The sequence below is a fragment of the Varroa destructor genome, unplaced genomic scaffold (genome assembly GCF_002443255.2).
Source record: "Varroa destructor unplaced genomic scaffold, Vdes_3.0 BEIS01000007.1, whole genome shotgun sequence".
NCBI lineage: Eukaryota > Metazoa > Arthropoda > Arachnida > Mesostigmata > Varroidae > Varroa > Varroa destructor.
Window position 1 is genome coordinate 38133615 of NW_019211460.1, and position 18036 is coordinate 38151650.

At 42.2% G+C, this 18036-nt stretch overlaps 2 protein-coding genes across 8 annotated transcripts in view; one reads left to right on the forward strand and one right to left on the reverse strand.

Annotated features, from left to right (window-relative positions):
- The window catches only part of LOC111254632 (uncharacterized), a 160445-nt gene that overhangs the window by 41380 nt on the left and 101029 nt on the right, over positions 1 to 18036 (reverse strand). The gene's annotated exons all lie outside the window — the stretch shown is intronic.
- Nckx30C (solute carrier family 24 member Nckx30C) overlaps positions 1 to 18036 on the forward strand; it is a 129499-nt gene that overhangs the window by 3503 nt on the left and 107960 nt on the right. The window lies entirely within an intron of this gene.

Below are 18036 nucleotides of genomic sequence, written 5' to 3' on the forward strand. Positions count from 1 at the left end.
GTTGAGCTCCGAGCCCCTCACCACATTGCAGAAATTGAGTTATGAGCCAATATGCTGTGCTGCAACTAAATAGGTTCAGTAAATGATTGAGAGCTCATTGTGAAGATTCAATGCCAATTTCCTTGACCGGCACACAGAAAAATAATTCGCTGTGTGTCTTCATCGTACAAGCTCGTCCTTCGTTCACCCCAGCCGCTTTGCTTGTTTTCAAATCTTTTGCCGCTGTCAATTGAATCACGTACTTTCTAGTCCCGCCGACTGAAAGGCCATCATGTCCTGTACCTGATCTCCGATCCTGCCACGCCTACTTTTCTGCCTTCACATTGCATTGTCCTTTTCCGTTTTTCTTATGTACTCCCCTCTACTCAGTGCGGTCTCTTTTCTTTAGGCCATCTTGAACACTAGACCAAAATGTCAAGCCAACTTGGTCCAGACTGATTGCCATAGTCGGATACAGCAACGGCATTGTGGCTGTAGATGTTGCAGTCCCACCACTGCCGCTCTCGTCGCCGTTCAAAGGGCTTCACTAGCACAAGACGGAACGTTCTAAGTTCAGTCAGGAGGAGACGTAACGTACACAAAGGGCCAGCAGGCCAACTGACAAAAGAACGATTGTTCAGGGTCTTTCCGGTAACCAGGCCAGTGACAAAAACAGCAAACAATACGAAATGCTAGGGTAGCAGCTACCGTAGAATATAAAAGCTAAGCAGTAGTAACTGATTTTGGCAGTCGCTGCGCCTTAAGACAAATTGACCAAACTGCACTAAGAATTTGTTTCAGCTCGTTCACATCTTTCTACTTGTGTCGACTGCCCGTCCGCTCCATTCATGCTCTAATACTTTTCCCTCTGCTGGTTACCTTGTATACCGGCTGGGTTCCTAATTACGTCCAACGCAACTTCAGCTCGACAGAAACCTCCGAGACTGTGAATGGAATTTTTAGAAGTCTACAAGACTCCCGGGGCTGGTAAGCAAGAACAACAGATGCAACGGGGCTGGCCGACGCGTGGTATCGCGGATATCATGGCCAAGTAGCTCAGAAAAACGATGGAGTTAGGCAACTGCAAGCGACGATGACTACGGGTGTCGTCGTTGTTGCAGTTATCTCTACCGACAAAAAAGATGTTTTTTTTTTGTATAGAGAATAGGATGACGCTGTTCGCCGTATTGCTCAACGATAGAAAACGTCAGTCTATCAAGAACTAGTTCCCGTTAGTGGCTTCTCTCCGGTAGAGGTGCTACTAATACTACCACCATATCGCTTGTGCAGTATCCTTCCCACTCCCCCTTCCTCTGTGCCCCTAAGCCTGTGCTTTCTCTATGAGAAACCCGTCCCTTATTAACGTCATGGCAGATAAGCAACATCACGAAGAAGACAAGGAAATCGACAGCCACCGTTAGTGATCCACAATTCTCCGCCTCGGTTCCTCACAAGCAAAGGTGGTGCTATATTCACGCACTTATCTGGGTCTCCCACTTTTTTTGTATCTGTCCTTTTTCAAATATTCATCTACGATCCTGAACAGACGGACGGGTAGGCAGGCTGCAAGGCGGACGTATGTCTGACTGTCTCTCCTGAACGTGGCACGTGCGCCTGCTATTGAGCTAGTTTTGAATTGTTATAGCGATTTGAGTGGTCATTGCTTCTGGCGGTAGCAGCGATGGTAATGCGAATCTGTCTTGATCCCGCCGCGATGGTAGGACGTACGCGAATGCATGTATGTAGTATATACACACACCTTTATATATGAGCCTTGCCAGTGGGTTAATAGTACTACACAAAGGAAACAGCCTAATTTATAATGCTATTTATGTGTATCGACGCACATATTTCTCAACGGTAAAACATTGAAATAAATCTAAGTCTCGCGCTCGCGGGTTACTTTAGTTGATGTCAACAAGACAATATTTCAATGTGTCCAATGACGAACTTTCGGCACGATCAAAAACATCGAAACGATATCTTCAAAGTGAACCAAAAAGAGATAGAGGAAATACAGAAAGATGTATTCCAAATACAAGGAGTTCGTTTAATATCGGCCTTCATTTTATACCACGCTGTTATAACGCTAGTATATAACTCTAATAATCTATATATATAGTCTATAACTCTACGTGTGAACAACGATACAATACTAGCAGCATCAGTAGCGTTAGAGCGGAATAATTTTTAGCGTAGTCCTATCCGCACAAATTTTTTTGTTACCCTGGATAGGATGATAAGGACGCTTAATACTATACTTTGACTCCGAATCTTAAACGTTTGCCGCTGTCGATGAAGTGGGCGACCGCCAGTTCCAACAGAGGTAAAGTTGTAATAAGAATAAGTTTTTCCCTTGCGCCTATGTTCTTGTCTAGCGACTTCGCACGGTAAAGCATTGCTCGTGTTCTATGGTTGTTCTGTTCTCAGTCTCAATTGCCCTTTCATAATTGCGACAAGGGATACAATCTTTTTGAAAGGCGTTATTTAATTACTCATAATTATTTAATTACTGCGTTAACACGTTGATCTTGTAGGCTCTAGAAGATAAATATTTGTGTAGGTCGAAGATTGTGTGTGCATCTAACCTTAAAATCCCTAAAAATATCAACATTTTTATTTGTTTTTTTGCTCTTGTCTAATCTAGTGAGTACGAGGCAGAGAGTACGTCTGCTATCGGTTTAGATGAAAACCGCATAGGCCTTCATATATAAATCGATAGCTTTGCGCTATTGTTTAACTTAGCTATATCTATGTTAATTCGAAAATCTCGACATGGAAGGGAACTGTGTCATGTTTGAGGAATAAGCAGGATTAACGCCTTGCTGGCTTGAACCGTACTGGTAAAAACGTGCCAAGTCTTCGGTGTATATCACCGGTTGAAAGTATCCGGTTTTTTGTTTAATCTACGCTATTATTTTATCAGTGCCAGTAATGCGGGTGACGCAAACGGATCCCGTAACCTCAGTCCCGGCCTTTAGTTTCGTTCTCATCTTCAAACTTGCCTGCAGTAGTTGTTGAGTGCGTGCAATATCGGCACAGGCTGATCGGTCGGAGACTGGAACTTACCGTACGTTTACTGATAAATACATAAACGTACGTTCTACAACGTTTTATCATCTTTTTAAGAACAAAATGGCCGCAGCGGACACAGTGAGCAGGTTCAGAAAATTGAAAGATTTATTTAATTAGCTACTACAGAGATATTTCTTCCCAGAAGACTTGAAATAAATGATGCTGATGGTTGAGTTAATGGACAAATCGCTTACTAATCATTTGTGTCTCTCTTCTTTAATGTTTTTCTTGGGTTTAGCACGGCTGGCCAGCTTATCGGAAACTGTACCAGTAAAACGTAAGATAGGATAGCTATATTTTGAACTTCTCTCGCTGTTGCTTCGGCAGTAATTCTCATCGGACCATCATTATTACAACCTGTTTTGTTATTGGACATTCTTCGGTTTTACCACCACTGTTAATTAATATATGTGTTCGAGTAATAACTACAGACGCTCTTTACGACTAAGCATCGAGAGCAGGGAATAATGCATTGGGGTCCGCTAGCGTCTTTTTGTTTGGTGGCGGTCTTAGTAAAGTCATGCAGTTATATATATATATATATATATATATATATATATATATATATATATATATATATATAGAAAGATGTAGAGCCTCAGGGCGGCTATAGGGCTGAGAGGGTAAATCATTTGGCTTAATCGAAGTAGCAGGCACAACCCGTATGCACGTACAGTCGGTTTGTGAGTATAGCACAGATCGTAATAGCAGCAACATTAGATAGCTGGACAGACAAACAGACGGACCATGGTCTCCGATAGCCGTTATTGTTATCCATTACTTGGGGGCAAACGGATACTACCCCTTTACCTACATTCGTTCCCCGTTTTTCGCCCGGTACGTAGCAGTCACTTTGCGTATGTTATAAGTCACGTTCGCGGCAAAACCAGTAGCAAAAAAACTACTTTGCTCTCCAATCTTTGAATTAGCAAAGCTTCGGAAAACAGCAACAGCAGTAATGTTACAGTAGCGAAATTGCTACAAAAGGATGGTCAAACGATGCCACTGCGGCCTTCCAATAAACACGAAGTATCGCTGGCCTGACAGAGGCCACTTCCAGGCTGAACGGTCCCATGACACGGTCGATATTGCTTGAAGGAAAGTTGAGTTCGGCACGAACAAGCCCCTCGAAAGCATTTCTAGTACCAATATTGATACCAGTTATGTATAATACAAAGAAGAGGCAGAGAAGCCTTTATGTCTAGAGACCTCTCTCACATCGTCGCTCGGCTTGAAAAACGTAACAGATTTTGGCAGGAAAAACAACACCCAGTTGCATGAAAAGGGTTTTTTTTAACCTGTGAGGCATAATGCGTATTGATATCTTTCATATACACAGTGGACCAATACTTAGAACATTCGTTTGCTATTCAAGATTCGAACATGTCAAGATGGCGGATTCGAAGGTACATACACTAACACTGAATTACTACTTCCACCTAACCTACGCCCGTCTATATTTGACAAAAAAGAAAATTCTAAGAAAAAAATACAAAATTATAGTACCATGAAAAAACCCCTATACTTCTATATCACTAGACCTATGTCAATCTAAATCTGCTCTAAAGCAGATACTTAGCCAAGGTGGTGCGGAACATTAATTAAGTCTTCCAATTACTTACGTGAGCTCCAACATCGAAAAAGTAAAGTTCCTGTCCTTGTTGAAGTGAACGCATTATGTCTTAGTGAGAGATGTTGACGTCACACGGTCCCGCTGAAGGTGGAATTTCCCCGGGGTAAAAACGCTTAATCAGATTTTGTTCCTGGACACAGCCAGGAACAAATTTCAGGTCTAGCATTGATACACATACACACGTCTCTCAGAACAAGCGTAACGCGAAATACTTCATGTGTTTTTTAAGCTATTTTTTGGACGCATAAGATTATTTTTTTACTATTGTGTTTATATTTGCTCCCTAGGCAGAAGTGATAGAAATGGCGCGTCTGTATGTTCTACTTCGAAACAGACGAACACAGTGACATGATCTCTATAATTAATGTTAGCCAATTAAATTGTACTGAAGGGATATCGTCCCGACGTTAGACATACGTATACTATAGAATATTTATGTGGACGATGACAGATATTAAATGCCCTATTCTAAGTTTATCGATTTTAGATACATCAGTTAAAGCTTTACGAACCGATAGTGAAGTTTTGATCAAATAAATGCCATTAGTGTATAATTTTTTTGTTGTGTGGCGGTGCAATGAAACTTAAATTAACAATCTAAAGTGTATCTAAGCATGGTGTTTAAGTATGGTACTAGTCAATTTCTTACCGTCTGCTATCGTCAAATGGTTACGCGCCAAAATAATCGAATTGGGTCTGTTAAAGAAATTATTAATGCATAGACCTCTATTGTTTCTATGGCAATTTTCCACTGTCAATTGTAAGCGGTAATTAGGTTGGCGTATAACGTTTTAGTCGGCTTTTACCGGTATCATTTCTATTTAATGCATAATAAGCACGTAAAAGCAATCGCAACAGTTATCGCTAATGGACCTATAGCGGCAGCAGCAATGACGGAACGGAAGCCATGTCATTGCACGATAATATCGAAATTACGTCGCGATCTCATCAAAATGGAAAAAAAGTAGAACATCCTTGTTGGTATGAACTATGGCTTGAATTTTCATAGCTTCAACATGATAACGATCGCGGCGAAAACCTATAAAAGAAAGATACGTACGTTGGCTGTAACGTATCCCATATTTCATAGGTACGGAAGCATGAACAGAATCGGAAACGAAACTAATTAATTTCACAGATAGATATACGTGGAGAGAGAGGGAGAGAGAGAGAGAGAGAGAGAGAGAGAGAGTGTTTCAATGCCCTCGAAAGGATTCGCTGCACCTAAAAACTAGCATTCGATGCGGCTGGAGGGCCTTTATTTTTGTCTTAAGCCCTTTTAATTTACCTGCGCAATTTACTTACGCCTAAATTGCCTTAAGTTTCGTTAGTACAAGAAGAGCTAGATATAACAATCTAAAAAGATAGATTCAAACATTTTCTGATCAACTGATTATTGTTTTAGTGTTAGTTTCCAAGTAACTTTTGTTTTTAAAGTATACCTTACCTTTCACACAACCCCAAAAGAAAGGTACTCAAAGGAGGTTAAGTCACAGTCAGCGGACAGAAGAGCTGTCGGCTTTTCAGATCGATGATTAGCCTATCAGCAAAGGCAGCAACGGGTATTGGAAGGGGGCAGTTGAAGAGTGCTACCTATGTTCAGAACAGCCAATGCGTGCTATACAACACTGTACAGCATTGTCTGCCGATAGTAGCATTGGCCATTGGTAAACGTTATTCTCGTCGTCGTAAAAAGCTTCTACAAACCATTTGTTTCGACAACGCAAACCGTTCCATTGTAGCAACAAACCAATTCGAACGTTCAATTGTCGTCGTAATAGCGGTTCTATCCGCCTGTCAGGTTAACCGTTATTTGTTTTGGGTGATAAATCTTGTTAATATAGACTTTAATTAAGATATCACCATAGAGCCTTTCAACTCATAAACATCACACGTATATTTGAAAGCATATTAAAATTGTAAATGATTTTTGAAGAATAATTGTTATCGAACACAGTTGTTTTGTGAATATGGAAACGATACGGTAGGCCGTTCGATCGAAGGTAAAATTAACAGCAAAATTTAAGAAAATGATTTGCAAAAACGACGGAACAATGTCATACGTTTTTTATACGCATGCACCTGTACACGAGAAGCAACACTGTTAACACAGTTGTCATTTATCAGCTACGATTTGCCATTCTTAGATAAATCTCTTCTTTTTTTTATATATATTAAATCGATTTGTTTAGAATGCGCAAACTGCTGTCTTTCCAGTCGACTAACTATGGACGAAGCGGACGTCCAAATTTCTAGTGAGCCATGGATGAATAGATGGCATCTATGTCCGAGGTAGCCGGTGAGCTAGTAAGACTGTTTAGTGTAGCCAGGTTTATTTAATGCGATGGAAATTCGGTGCGGTCAGAAATGATTTCGTTAGAAAACCGAGTATAGGGGAACGTCTAACTCGAATGGAAAAATAATGCCAACAATTGTAAAGACAAATTTTCGACTCGTTTTCTTTTAAGTTTGTGTTTTAAGATGTTAAGTTTGCATTTTTTAAGTTCGTGTTTAAGTTATATGCCTGCGTCCTGGGCTAGGCGCCTTAAAATATGCAATTTCTCTTCAGTTCTATAGTTTGTATTTTTTTTTAGCCCAAATAGTTGACCTTAGATCGATCGTAGGACACATTGTATTTGTCGTTCATGCAGAACTTTTGTACTCTTTAAACGAGTGATGAATTACCAAACGAGCGATATAATTACCAATGTGCTTGCTCGTCAACGCCAACGTTAAAATCAACGGCACTATCGAATGCGCTCACCACACCGTTGTCACCATGTGTTGGTATTTAGCTACGCTTGAAAGCTGTAAAGTTGCAGTTATGTTTTATTAAGTTTTTAACCGCCACAGTTCAGCTAGATTATAGGACAAAAAACGTTTAAAGATTTCACAGTTAAGTCAATTACGGATTAGATATAATTATAAGACTAAAATGGATAACTGGCAGAAATCGCACACGTCGTTTAAAGATGGTACTCCCAAAATTAACTTAAGCAGGTTCTAACTTAATTAATAGGCTTTTTTCAAGGTCTACACAGGCACCTGAACTGATTAATGTAGATCTATTACAAGTACGGCCTAGAGACGAAAAAGGAATCTGTTTCAAGGTGTGTTATGTTGCCCGGAATAGCTATGTAACCCTTTAACTCTGGGAATTTATCTTCATACCAGCTCTTAAATGCCGCATATGCCACACTGTTATCAAATATTGGGATAGATATTCTTCAGTGCCAGCTGTTGTATCACTAGGTAACGACAGAATGTCTTTTGATGGAAAAGTCCCGGCGGTTCTAGGCTTGGGATGATCCACCTACGCCAAAAAAGCAGCGCCAGCCAGATATTGGCTTGAGAAAAAAAAGACAAGAATTGTCCTGGGCAATCATAGTGATGTTGAAAATGTGTTTGTTGACGCATCGTTTTTTATCGCGAAACAAGGTGCCTTTTGTGCCGTTACGTACGAACAACCTCTTGGGGCTCTGATGTCCTGATTGTTGCTCTCTGGATCTAGCAGCAGCCTTTTGAAAGAAGCGTTCGGCATTCGTTTTCTATTCGGGTGCACAAAGAGACACCTAAGCTAGGTTAGCTCGGCCCATTTAATCACGGCTTGCATTGCGAATTTAGAAGATGTATAAGCTTGTCCCTACACATATAGCCCACTCATAGGGAATTCGATGTGGCTTGAAAATATTTAACAATAACCCAGGTGATGGTTTCAATTTTTTTTTGATGAATTTATGCGTGTCTCTATTAGAGAGAGAGAGAGAGAGAGAGAGAGAGAGAGAGAGAGAGAGAGAGAGAGAGAGAGAGAGGTAATGAATTGTCAAAAGCCTTTAGCTGTTGACAGCTTGCATTAACTGTGGCACGTGTCAGTACGTACCACACATAGAACAGCCGCAAATCTTTCCCAAAAGCCCAGTTAGCTATTAAGTATCTTAACTACCTTTTGTAAAAGCAATCTACGTGGTCCTAACTGTAATTGGTGATTAACCGACAAAGTGCTTCTGCTCCTTGGGAAGCACTCAATTGAATCTTATCAAGATCAGGCTTATGCCTATCTGTATCTTCTTCAACTCACAGATTCCTGACAGCTTGGTTGTGGGCACACTTTTAGCTGAGGTTTAGGGAGCGAATAACTATTAATAAACGTCATATATTGCGCCGTGCTGATGTTAGGCTGTTTACTAGTGCTATATTTAACTATAGCTAATTATATAGCGCAGTAAGTGTATTAAGTCGTGAGGAAAACTAAATTAGAATCCGATGTACCGTTAACTATAACTGAAAGTAATTTTTACATTATAACACAACTAATGAATTAATGCTCCTTGTATTATAGCAGGTGCCTTCGAGTGGCGTTATGGTGAAACTGGCATTGCCTCAAAACGATTTGCCTATTTAATTGCAGACACCCTTACAAGATGCATTAGAGTTCTATAAGAATACACGGGGCTGAAACTACCTGTCTATGTCGCAGACCAGCATTGTATGCGGGCCAATATCCATTCGTAAGAGGCTTCGGATAGTAAATATCCGTAACGGCCCTTACCTGATAACAAGCTACGTCGTATTCGAGGTACCGAACATTGCCATCGCTATAGAACTACTATATCTTTGAATACCTTAGCAAGGACATGAAAAAAAATAGGGCTGCTTTCCTTTGAAGCCGACTTGTGGGAGGTCTCTTTTGAGACCCGCTCAATAGGGATCCACTATAACCAGTGGCAACGCTCGACAAGGCTTTAGCTGTCTAAGAATATCGCGCAACAAGAAGCCTCGAGGTACCACTACAACATCCCGAACTCTATGAACCACCGCTAGTTATACCAAATCTGTAACAATAGTAGTATAATGCTAAAAACGAGCGAACCGAGCGGCAAGGGCATAAGCCATCGCGTTTACGGCCATTACGTTAGATTTCTCATTCAGTGAAAGGCGGAGATGCCACTCGCGAATGTTACCATTTCATTGTGAACTAAGGACAGCAGAATCCATGCGGCCCACTGTCAGCGACATCTAAGAACCCAGTATAAATTCCACATATAACATTCTGTGAAGTGGCTAGTTGAAGCTACTGAAAGGACAGGCCTATTACTGCTGCTGGCCTACATAGAAAACGTGTGTATATGTATATTAAGATACGCTTGCATAGTGTGCGCGTCGAAGATTTAGAACCTTTGAGACCTAGTCTGTAATTAGGTGGAAGGGGTGCGGTACCAATGTTTGGAATAGTTTGTAGTCGTTATTGTGGGTTGCTTAAGAGTACCTCAGTCAGAAGACAAGCTGTTCGTGCAAGTCTAATGATGATGTCGTCCATGCAACGTGCAGCGCTTAAACTTAACAAAAGCTCGTTTAATTAAAGAAACTAACCGTACGACTGTATAAACGAAGAACGTTGACATAGAATTTCGCGTTGATTGTAGCACCAATTCGCACGTTACGCTGTTAAATGAAACACGTTTCAGTGTCTTTATGGCTAAAGAAATTTTCATTAGGATGGTCTTAATTAAAAATATGTCGTTTAATTTCGAAGGGTTGCATTCGTCCTTATATCCAATCCTACCTAAAGTGGCCCCACTGGATGACCTCGTCAGTATTTACAAAAATTGACGGTAGCGGTTGTCTACATCTAATCTATTCGAGGGTTTTTTTTCTTTCCTATATTGTGGATTTGATATATCTGGTGTTTAGTGGGGCAAAATTAATTATATAGGGTGCTTTATGAATTGTTAGACTATTGCGTTTGTGGGCGGTGAGCTGGGAAGTAATCCTGCGTAGCCTATGCGCACTACCAGCCACGTTATTTAACATAATAACAAATATGATCTATATTATACTCAATATATTGCACTATCTCATACTACTGCAGTCATGAAAAGTGGGCATATGTAGTCTTATTTCTCGAAATCGGCTAGGTATTGTGGACCCATCAGGTGTTTTAAATATGACTTATGTTGATTTGCCGTTAGCAGCGGGAGCATCGTATGCTACAATGGAGGTAAACACGGAAGCAAAATGATACTTTTTGGGGGGTAAACGCATCTGTCGAGGGAATGTAGACGGGACAAATAGTCAGACCTCGGCTTGTACTTAGGCCAAGTTTGGCTAATTATTTACTTCACAGATAGTGGGAAAAAGGACTAGAATGCCGATAAAGCTGGATTTCTATCCCTGCTAATGTGATATAAATAATGAGTCAAATAAGCGTCTGCCGACGACAGAGAAAAGACTGTGGGCTACTATAGACAAGCTAATCCATAATGCTGCTAAAATTTTATTACGGTTGTGGTCTAATTCTGAATACTCAGTCTATTTAATTCTATACATCAGGCGTATTTTTACTATTCTTGACAGTCTGCCATGAGCTTCTCCACACCATAAAGTCCAGCGTCGCCACTCTCAATATATATTACTGTGTATGTTTAAACGCTCTAATCAGACCAATGAGCTACGCAAGCAAGATCTCCAAAAAGCTTCCGGGCCATATTCTTCGCTCAAAAATGAATCGTACCTGTCGAGAATTGAAGTCAAATTCTATTCTTTCTTACTTAGTCGTATTATGTGGCCTTTTGCTGCTGTCAACTATGCTCTACTGTGTATTCCCATCTTGTATCTGTTTAAGATTCTTTATTACGCCTTTTTTTCATCAGGCACCTTCAGGCATCATTCACCATTACAATTAAGTTCCACAGCTTGAGATATTTTCTTCCCCGTAGATTTCTAGATTTCCCTAGAGATTCCTTTAGGCTTTCTCAGAATAACAGCAATTTTGCTTAATTGTATCGCTTGATTTAGAATTCTACCATCAATTCAGACTAGTAAGCCCGTTTCGGTATTTGGTGGCTTTTTACGAGAAGCAATAGTACTTCTTGTTGGGGTAGAAGCGGTGATTGCTAGATGCGAATAGTAGCTACGGCAGGGCGGCTTGTAGGCCGACTAGGCCCAGAAAAGGATTAGGACAATGGAAAGAATATTACGATTTGGTAGGGGAGGGAGGTGGATAGTCATCGTTTTTCGCTCCGCGTCGTCCACGAACTCCGCTCTACGGGAAACGAGTAGCTAGTCATTCATAGATCCGTAAAGCTTACAATTATCGAAAAAGGTCATCTCGTTTTGTGCCGTAAGCATCAGCAGCCGCTTACGCAAATGGCAGACATAGAATTGTCGGCTGCCAAAATAGGAGAATTCTAACAAATTCAATGGGGTAGCGGAACGTTTACAGTTTTTAGTTCCATGTGTAGCATCGTTACTGTATCTCTTATTGCTGGCACCGTTCCAGTAGCTGTAAGATAAAGCGGAAAATGACAAACACCAAACGTCGGCCATAGAGGACTTGTCTCGGTGCCGTCTGTAGCGGACGAACCTCGCTCCTGCTATCTACCTGACTAGTCACCTGCCTAATCTTGAAGGAAGGAAGCTTGAACAGCTCTAAGTAATGAAGAAAGGGAAGTGGAAGCTGCTTCCGAGAGTGCCTAAAGGTGGCAAAGGACTCGGCAGTGCTTACTAACATCGAGCGATTCACCGACCAACATAACAGCAATGCTGAAAAAATTGTGCGAAAATAGTGTGCCATTCATTCGAAGAAGAGAAGCAATGCTAAGAGGCATTTCTTTCGATCGGGGAACAGAGGGGCTTCAAACGGTACAAGCTGGCCAGACAGCTCGGAAAGGGAGATGGATTACGGAGAAACGAAACTCACTCTAGCGGAAAATCTGATGCATGCACAAGCTAGTATTTTCCTGTCGTGCAGCAGTAGGAGTAGCAAAAGAGTAAAAATTGTTACTCTTCCATAATTCCACCATGTTATTCTTTCACCTTTGCTATTACCGCTACGGAAACTTCCTACAGCTCCTGTTCTGCCCGATCATTTCAATCGTTTGCATCTGTTCTATCCACTCTTCATTAACAGTCTTCTTATCGAAGGCCAACCCCTAAGACTCACTCCACCGTGGCATGCGTTCATTTTCTCTCTTCTTTGCCATCCTGCCACCCATCAAATTTCAGTCACATTCTTCGTAGCAGGTCGAAAGCGACACCATTGCCACAGAACGGCCGCGCCCCTTCTCAGGCTCCTCCATGTGCCTTTCGTACGTGACATTTCGTTCCTCTGCCGCCGAACCCTCTTTTTACCTCGCCTACAACCAGCACGGCCTTCAGTCCGTCTTTAGCAGCTGTCTCTAGCTCAAAAAGCCGATGTTGATCAGAAGGAGGTCTACATGCGTCATTGCGTCTGCTAGATCTAATGTCGAGCGGCGCCCTAACTTGAACGGGTTTCTGTTTTGCTCCATCGCGCGTTTTTCTCCCCTGACCCGGCCTTGCTTGCACCACTCCGCGACAGGTATGCTGGTAAAGGAACAGTGGGGGCGCCGGCGTAACGATATTGTGATGGCAGTAATCGGTAACACGTGGATGATACCGTCGCTGATTGTTGGCACTGGGAGCATCTGGTCCCTTACCGCACCCTCGTTGAAGATAAGAAACAGTGAATATTGTCATGACTGCTGCCTACGGCCACGGTCACAAAGGTGCGTTTGTTATTCTGATACTGCGCACCTATTAGCTCTCAAGCATCAGCGTCATTTATCGCCCATAATATTATTGCTATCGGTATTACCGTTCATTACTACAGTAAGCAATAATATTTCTCGTTTATTCCAAGGGCTTATTGTTGCCAGCTCAAAGCTTGGCGTCTGTAGGTTTCACAAGGCTTATGTATTTCCGCTATATGCTGTACGCATATATATATGGCGTCAGCTGACCATTCTGATATAATATGTTGCGTTGGGACCTATTTGACCAAAAACACACAGCCAAGGCAAATTCTATAGGCTTGCCAATTGGCCTGGATGCAGTTCACAAGCGTTTGCATACAGGTAGAGACGTGAATGAAAAAGCTGCTGTCGATGTTGCAAGTAATTTAATGTGAATTTTCGAATCAACAGGCCTAAATCAGCAAACAATCATCACTTTGTGTTATAAAAGCTTTATCTAATTCGATGGTTTCACCGATCTACTATAGCTCGCTATATAGAAATGACATTATTGCTGATCACGAATTTTTTAGCGTTTTTGAAGCAACAGCGATCATAAGGGATGCTAGAGGCGGACGTAGCTGGGCGTTAGCTTCAATTTAGGTAGGCGCAGCAGTATCGATACAGCGTCTTACGGTTCTGTTATTGCAAATAATTAGCAATATATTGAACAATAATCCGCAATATGATTCGAGTAATTTGTGTATGGCATTTCTTTGATCTTATAACTAATTTTTTTGAACAATGTCACTACCAATGGTAAAGGTAAACCATAAACACTTTTTGTGCCATTTGTATTTCACACGATATAGCAAACCTGTGGAAAAAATTATGGGTGATTGAAATTTTTAAGACCATAAAATATCTACTATGATGGGCGAGACATTATCAATATTTGATTTTCTAAGACTTAAATAAATGCCTTAATAGAATATTCACGGAACCTCTCCAAGCTTTGCTGAGACTTTAAAAACTGTGTGATCTACATCTACTTGTAATCCGAATTTGAATACTTTCTGGACTGGACCATGATACTAAAATAAATTGGTAGTTATTATAATTAAAGAGGTTGGTAAGTAAAGGTAATGTCATAGATGAACGGTGTTTGTTATCGAAATGACGACTGACTCTTGGCCGGCTGATCGTAAAAGATCTCTAGATGGTCCTTAGCAGGTGTCCTTTCGTTACTAGATCTTTTCGAAAGTAAGTAGTCTGTAAATATGGGGCATGCCCAAGATTGAGCTCTTCATCCCTGAATGAGGGCCCAAGCTTGCCAATCTCCTAATATCATTGTTGATGACATGCACAGGCGATCGGCTGTAGCTGTTATCCTTATGACAAGTTCAATAATCTTAACTAAATGCTCTTGGAAAGGGCCAGATTATGGGCAATAGGTAAAAACAGTCAGAAATCGGAGGCAACATCACATTACTCTTCTTCAATACCGTATAGCATTGAGCATTGCAGACAACTTTAGCCTGCTGTTAAAGGTGACAAAGGTATGAACCTAGAATAAATAGATTAATTAACCTTGCGCAACCTGTTGTGCGGCGATACAATAAAAAGCAAGCCTTTTTTAGGAAAAAGTCGAATCACATAGGTTTATACATATGTTGTAATGGCGCACTCATAGCCCCACGAGTGTGATTTATTCGCTTGATATTTCATTCTTATATATCAATAGCGATAATAATACCTAAGACTTGACGTATTATTTGTACGCGTTGCAACACTCGACCACACTATCTACATATGTGGTCCAACATACGGTCTAGGACAGTCCGCAATCTGGATTAGTTCTTCTTTCAAAAGGCCAAATTTTTAACCATGTAAGGACACCCATTTGAGAGCCGGCCAAGGTTTGCTGCAGCGAGATTGTCTGAGGGCACAGCTTCTTCATAGCGTCCTCGGAACACAACGTAAGCTGTCCTGTTTGTTCAAAATCTTTTTCCTCTGCAGGGACTACACCCATTGAGCGTTGCGCGTACGCGGCAGCTCGGCGTGTTCTATGACTCATCTCTTCTTTAATTGCAGATTTTTTTCGAACATCTGCCCCCATTTAAGGGGGCAGATGTTCGAATGCATGCACTCGTTCGGCCCTTTAGACTTCGAACTTCGGCAACCCTCACGGCGGCCACGCGCGGGCCAATATAGAGGCGTTTGAGTACCTACCATACAATTTTTTCAAATGCCTGATGTTCGCCCGGCTTTCTCAAGGGGCCGAATATGATTAAGGCTACAGCCTGAACTCGCGCGATCCGCAACATCGGGGTATTTTTATGATTTGATGCGGAAGCCTGTTCAGGAGTACGCATTCAGGGACATCTGTCCCTGCGGCAAATTTAACCATGATGTCGGTCAGATGGGCCCTCCCATTGCATCCTCTCGACATTACCTCACAATTTTCCAACTCCATGGTAAGTACCATGAGGAGCGTTATATTCGACACGGATCCTTTATTCCATGCCAAGCTAATGCAATGAATCCGGTTGCTGTGAGCGCTAAGGTCATTAACGTGGAAACGGCTAGCGGACACAAATTTACTACGTCTGTTAGCTTACCCTATTGACGACTCAATTTCAGCTATAGCTCGGTGCAAACATCGCAAGGGCCATGAAATCAGGTGGCAGTGCAACAGTGAAGTAGTTCACGAAGTTGCGTTGAAATCAGCACAATTTCTTCGTGCCTCCTAGGAACGGCTGCCCAACGCGCTCCAACACAAAACGTTTATCGTGGGTCCTTAACATTTTCTTAGACCTGTGTATAATACTCTGACGTCTCAGATAATCCGTTCCAAGGCCTCGAACGCTTGAATAGACGAGTCTTGAACGCTCCCCTCGCTTTGCAGCTTGGCCAACCACCTCTTTTTAACCCCGAATTACCTAGTCTATTGGCAACTTTGCTTGGTTCCGTTCTTATTACTTTTTGCAATTGAAGTAAGAACGCACGGATACCGATACAAATATTTACGACTTACTATATCATTGGTACGAGTCGTATATATACGTAGTTGTGTAATGTTAGCTGTTATGAGGTCGCTGAAATTGGTTTGTTTCGCTAGATTAGCACTTGTCCTATTTTCTCTGGTCTAGTCTAATTCCATTTCTGGTTGTTCGGCGACCATGCATGTTATTACGGCTTGACTTGCCCTGCTTGAATGAAGTCGCTCTTGTACACCTCGATGGCTGGGTGACGGTATGTGGGTGTGGTCTATGTTGCTGCCTATTGGGTAATCGTTACCTTCACTAACTGGAAGCTTCGTTTGAGGATCGACTACGACGTGGCCTGACTTAACAGCAGTAGCACCAGCAGTAGCTGTAGTCATGGTGCTGGTTATGGCGGCAAAAGTAGGAACACGACGGGAAAATTAGGGGTATACCTGGTTTCTTCTGTTCCCTTTCCGCTGTTACCGCTTTTGCCACTGGCGACATTACGCTTCGTCTTCGCCGTGTGCCTCCTGTAGTAAATCCCCCTCAATGCTTGTGGGTGCGGGGCGTGTGGTTGCCTCCGTCTTATTGCTCTTTCTGCTCCTCTATGTAATACACCATTTCTCGCTGTGTTCTTGCAGCAGCGCGGGTGTAGAATCTAGGGCACAGAACCCGCCGCTCTTGGCATTGGCCTCCTGACAAGGTTGAGAACCGCGGCAGGAGTACTAACCTGCAGTCGAGATCGTACCGAATCTTCAGAGGGAAGGACTCAAACTCGGCGACCGAGCATCCAGGCTGGCTGGTCCAAAGCTAAGCTAGCCTTCCTAGTTGCGCCGTCTCCTTCTCCTGCCCTTTACTGCCGCATCATAGTTTCATTGCCCTCTCCTCTAAACGCCCTTTTCTCTTTCTTTCTCTTGCAAACGGCGATGCGACGAAATCGCGATTGGTCAGATCTCGCTAAAACTGTCAAGACTATAGAAGCGCCACGGGAGAGGGAAACAAAGGTTTGAAATATAGAAAAAAAAAGGCAAGAAGAAGAAGGTGCAGCATGAAATGCACAAAGCCAGCGGTCGCGAGAAACTTAGCTTATGCATTCTACTGCACTTCGACGTCTCGCCGTTATCATATACAAAACATCGTGCTCCATCGTAATCTATTGTAGCATGATGCACGCAATCAGTTGAGCCTGGTAGACAGGCAGCTAAACTAGCGCATGTTTGTGAATGGAAGGTTTTCTTTGCGCGAGTGCCCCTGTCATGTTCCCGCTGTCGTCGTGAAAGGCGCCTGCGGTGCGAGGCAGGGGGTCCGCAAACGGTACCTTATGGTTTTGGATTGTTTAAAAAGAAAGCGGGAGAAGCTTTATTTCGTTTTGTCTTAAGTGAATTTCTCAAAGAAGGGCATTCGGCATGGTTACAATGATTTCTTCTGCGAGTTGTTTATGAACTACACGAAAAACTACATCGAAAACCGCAGTGGTTTTACCCTTGCAGTTATGTGATTGGTCCCTCCGAATCTGAAGCAGCCTCCTGCTGAAGCTGCTGCTGCCGGGGCTGTCAGTATTCACGTTACCGCAGTGGCTGAAGAACTCTTAACTACATGCTTTGTGACCAGCAGCTTCCTTGGCTCGGCGTTAAACCGGTAGTTGTGGCCTCTTTTGCACTCGAGTGCAGCACTCACCATTGGCTCTATAAGATTCAGCTGTTACAACATAGAGAAAGGTAGTCAGACGACTGGACTCGCCTGCGGAATAGAAAGACATTAAAGCCAACTAACGTGCGGAAAAACGCACAACCCTGAATTCGTCCATTGAGTGCCACCGAAATTGAGGTTATTGTGTAGAAAACAGCGAACGGGAACCTAGGGAAAGAATATATATATATATATATATATA